The sequence below is a fragment of the Gracilinanus agilis genome, chromosome 6 (assembly GCF_016433145.1).
Source record: "Gracilinanus agilis isolate LMUSP501 chromosome 6, AgileGrace, whole genome shotgun sequence".
NCBI lineage: Eukaryota > Metazoa > Chordata > Mammalia > Didelphimorphia > Didelphidae > Gracilinanus > Gracilinanus agilis.
This window is the reverse complement of record NC_058135.1, coordinates 291036846-291041957: the sequence shown is the minus strand read 5'-3', so window position 1 is coordinate 291041957 and position 5112 is coordinate 291036846.

Below are 5112 nucleotides of genomic sequence, written 5' to 3'. Positions count from 1 at the left end.
TAGGCCCTCAGGGGCTGACAGTTTACTAGGCGGTGGAGCCCATGCCCACATAAGTAGGCAGACATCTGTGGAAGGAGGAAGGACTGCCAACTGAGGAGATGAGGACAGGCTTCCTGTAGGAGGTGTCCCCCGAGCTAAGCCTTGAAGGAAGCTAAGACTTCTAAGAGATGTCATCGGTGAGGAAGGGTGTGCATTCCTTCCATCTTTGCAGGATGGTCTGGCCAAAGGAGCGGTCGTGGGAGATGGGTGGGAGAAAGGAAAGTGTACGGAGGCCCCCTCCTGCCAGTGTCCTCAGGTCCTCCCCAGCTAGCTCTGTCTCCCCTAGCCACCGGCCTTCACAGCTGACCCCGCCTGCCTCCCTCATCCTCAGTCAAAAGCTTTCTCTGTCCAGGCAACACGGAATTAGGGACCTGGATCTTAATTCTGTCTCTGCTCCTTATTAGCTTGGGAAAGGCCTTTCTCCTCCCCGGGCCTCAGTTTCCTCATCTGTAAAATGAGGATGTTCCCAACTTTTTCCAAGATAAGGATCCTCCTCTAAGGTTCAAAAGAATATCACCAACCCTGACCTGGACAGAACTGGGCTCTTGGGATCCTGCCAGAGAGTGCAGGATGGCAAAGTACTTCCCTGGGACCAGCCGGACCGACCAGCGTGTTCATGATTTATTCATCCCAGTGGCCTCTGCTTACAGTTTGAGAAAGTTGCATGTGCCTGATCAGGGCCTCTTCCATCTACAGAAGGCATCTGGGGATTCGCACTTGGATCTCTGGGCCAAAAGCTCCATCAAGGTTGAAGATATCTGCATGTTGGCACTAACTCCTGCGGTCTTGGTTACCTGATCTAATTATCTGGTCGATATAATTCAGACTAAGGTGTAGGTGACTACTGATAGGTTTCATCCTCCCAGGGATAGTTACATTTTATTTTTATTGATTAAAACCCTTATCTTCCATCTCCGAATCAATACCAGGTATTGGTTCCAAGGCAGAAGAGCCGTAAGAGCTGGGAAATGGGGGTTTGGTGACTTGCCCAGGGCCACGTAGCTAGGAAATATCTGAGGCTAGATTTGAACCCAGGACTCCCATCTCTAGACCTGATTCTCCGTCCATTGAACCCCCTAGCAGTCCTCTGATATCTGCATTTTAAAAGAGCCTAAAGAACTAAATGAATGTCTCCTTGGGAAACTGGTGAAGGGAAGACCCCGGCTCCTTGGGAGCATCTCCCCCTTTCAGAGCAAGAACAGAACCAGAGGAGACCCTCAGCCCTTGGCGGGGCACCCAGGAGGCCAGGCTCCAAGAGGTGAAGCCAACAGCTGGCTTGTGGCAGAGCCAGGAGAGGAAGCAGCCCAGGCCCGTCGACCCCAGAGAGGGCTTTTCCATCCCCTGAACTGTCTCCCAGAGAGGTCTGGGCTGGGGGTGATCTCTGTCCAAGAATGGGGCCCAGCCGGTCTGGAATGGCAGGTCCGGCAGGCTCACGCACTGATGAGGGCCCAGGGCTGCTACGGGGCAATGCGAGGGGACTGGCCTAGGGAGAGGGAGATGAGAGGGCCCAAAGGACAAATCCTGGGCTCTGGAGGCCAGCCAAGGGGCGATACGGCCTCCCCAGCCTGCTGGGGCTCCCCGTTCTTTGTTGAACCGCTAAGCCTGAGCTGTCCCGCTTGTCTCTCCCCGCTAGAGGAGAATTTTTGCCTCCCGTAGAGATGGCTGGCCTTTGGCCTCCCCCGCGGTCGTCCTGGAGCCTTGCCAGGGTGGGCAGCCATGCCCCCAGCGTCCTCCATGCAAGTCCCAGACAAGGACACGGTCCCCACTCTCAAACTGTCTCTGGTCTAGCAGGGAGTCTCACAGTACCTAGAATGATGGCTTTGGATTCAAGGACCCGAGTTCCAGTCCTTGCCCAGCCCTTTCCTGGCTCTGGCTTCCCCTCGGGAACTTCTGATTTCTTGCTCTTAGCCTACTAGAAGGTCACTCGGATCCTCAAGCTGCTTCCACACCTACAGCAGGTCCCCAGCAGGCCTCAGCTTTCCTTCTCCCCTCTCCCCACCCCCCATCCAAACTTACCTGTTCTGTGGCCCAGGCTCCATCATCTTTCCAGGGACAGCGAGTCAGTCTGATGAATGAATCTATGTTATTTCAATAGCTAGGGGATGGGGGCGTTACCTCTCTACAGGTGATAACACTTGCCTCCAGAACAGAGGCCTTCTGGAGACAATGCCTTCCCCCAAGGTAGAGAGCTGAAGCAGGCCGAGGGAGGACCACATTCTGGTGCAGGGGTGCGATTTACCATGCACGTAAATGAGTTTGGATGAGGGAGAAAGTGCCATTATGCCCATTTTACAGAGGAAGAAACTGAGGCCCGGCAAGGGGCATACAGCTGCCTCCGCAACAGCTTCAGTTTACAACGTGTCTTTCTCACACCAGCCTCATGGGGGCGTCCTCACCCCCACTTTGCATTCAGACTTGGGGTTCAGGCTCCTTACATTAACCTGGGGATGTCCTAAGTTTGGTTCAGCCCATTTCCAGGACCACCACCCTCTTCACCTACTCAGAGCCAGCCAATGGATTGAGCCAATCCACCCCAAATTAGAGGCTGGAGCACTGTCCCTCCTCCCAAGATTGGGAAAGAGCTGGATTTGGTCTCAGTCATCTTTGCCTGGGCACCCCACTTTGATGCCTGCCTTTGAGTAGTCTGCTTGCCTACCTGTCTGCCTTCCTTCCTTCCTTCCTCCCTCCTCTCTTCTTCCCTTTCTCCTTCCCTCCTTCCTTCCTTCCTTCCTCCCCTCCTTCTTTCCTTCCTTCCTTCCTTCTTTCCTGCCTTCCTCTCTCCTTCCCTTCCTTCCTCTCTTCCTCCCTCCTTCCCTCCCTCCCTGCTTCCCTCCCTCTTTCCCTTCCTCCCTTCCTTCCTCCTCCCCTCCTGCCTTCTCTCCCTCCCTTTCTTCCTTCCTTCCTCTCTCCTTCCCTCTCTCCCTCCTTCCCTTCCTCTCTCCTTTCCTTCCTTCGTCCTTTCCCTCCCTCCCTGCCTTCCTTCCTTCTTTCCTCCTTCCCTTTCTTCCTTCATTCCTCTCTTCCTCCCTCCCTCCTTCCTTCCTTCCTTCCTTCCCTTATCAAATCCCACTCTGGGGAAGGGGACCTGACTTGAGTCGGTCATTGTCCCCCACCTGCAGAATTCTGGAGGGGGCCCTAAATGAGCCTTGAGATCTCAAATTCTTGGCTTTCCCAGATAAGGAAGCTGAGGCTGGAGAAAAGGACTCTTTGGTTACACAATGGAGCCCAGGCTCTTTTCCATGAGTCACACTCCCTCTGCCATCAGGCTCCAGCCCCGTTCCCTGCATGGGGGTCCTTTCTGAGGAGTGAGAGAGTCCCCAGGGATCTAGCCCAGCTTCTCCCACTCCCAGGGCATCCCTGGCCCAGCCCCATCTGGCTTGGGATGCTGGCAGGGGCTCCCGCCTCTGCTGCAGAGAGAGAATCATTCATCAGGCTGCTATCCATTCCCTCCTATGGCACCTCATTAGCTGACACAACATTTGCATTCCCCTCTCTCCCTCCCTCCCTCCCTCCCTCTCCAGTTCTGCAGGTGAGCGCAGGGAAGGGAGCAGCCAGGGGAGGGCTGCTCCAGAAACCACCCGGTGGAGAGGTGCCTGCACATACTGGGAGGCCCCTGCCACCCAAAGGCCCCCAGTGCGTTTGGGGATTCGTGGAGGAGGGAAATCTTTTTCTGAGACTTTCTTTTGTCACCCGGCCAAGGACGACACTGGCTTCTCCAAGCAGAGCCTGCATGGGAACAGCCTGCTCGCTCCCACTATGCCGGATGAACATGGCACACCTGGGTTCTAGTCCTGGCTCTATGTACCTCTGCCCTGCTGGGTGCTACTTGAAAACTTCCTTTCCCACCCTGGGCTGCAGTTTCTCCATCTGAGTGTCAAGCTCAAAAATTTCTCTCAGATATACTCCATTTCGGAGGGCGGGAAGGGGAACAAGAGCTAGTTTTAAGATCCTGTCTGGGCTTAAATCCTGGACCAGACATTGACCTGCTGTCTGACCTTGGGCAAGCCTCAGAATCTCTGGGAGCCTCAGTTTCCTCCTCTGTAAAATGGAGACCACAGCCCTTACACTCTGTTCCTTCAGAAAAGCAAGTGATGCAATGGGCATAGTGCCACACTTGGGGCCAAGACCTGGCTGAATATCCCCCCCTCACACACTTCCTAGATGCATGAGCCCAGGTAAATCTCTAAACCACTCTATGCCTCAGTTTTCCCATTTGTAAAATGAGAGGGTTGGAAAGGGCTTCAAACAAATGGTCCCCATCCTCTTTGGATTGTGTGAATGGAAAGTCCAATGAGCCCTGGCCTGGAAGAGATCCAGCAGGGCTGTGAAGATCCTCTCTGTGGTCTCTAATACATGTCTCAGGGCCCTTCTAGCACCCAAATGCCAGCGTTCCACTTGGATGGTGGGGGGCTAAGGGACAAAGAATCCCCCTATAGCTCAAGCGCGCTCCTAGATGCCAGGCCTACGTGGCTCTACCTCCAAGGGAGGGGGGGGAATGGGCTGGGCTCCAGAGGGTCTCTGCAGAGCGCAGGATGGAATTCTGGGGAATTGTCAAGCACCTCCAAATCCAAAGGCTCCAGAAGGGGAATTTGGCCCTGGCGATGAAGGGAAAGGTTTGCAGAGAAGAGCTGGGAAAAGGCCAGAGCCCTCGCAAGGCTCACAACTGCCCAGGGCTCCTCACACCCCTTCTCCACTGTGCCAAGCCTGAGCCTCTGTTCCACATCCTGTCTAGTTCCTAAGCAGTCAGCCCAGAAGCCCTAGACTCTGAAACAGTAGGGGGTGTCAGCCAGCAACCTGAGGGGAGGGGTAGCAAAAAGCAAAGCCTTCTTCCGTGGCTAAGAATGTGGATTCCCCCCCCCCCCCCAGGAATGCTCTTGGGCACAACCCATGCCCACAGCTACAGATTCTTACCGAGAGCAAGCACCTTGGCAGCCAACAGCCCCCCTTAAGTCCCCTGAATATGCGGAGCTGCTCCCCACGCCCCTTCCTTCAATCTGCCCCTCTGAGAGCTCTTCCACCAGGCAATGGTTATTATAGGACTAAACATTGGAAGCAAGCTTAGCGATCCTCCTC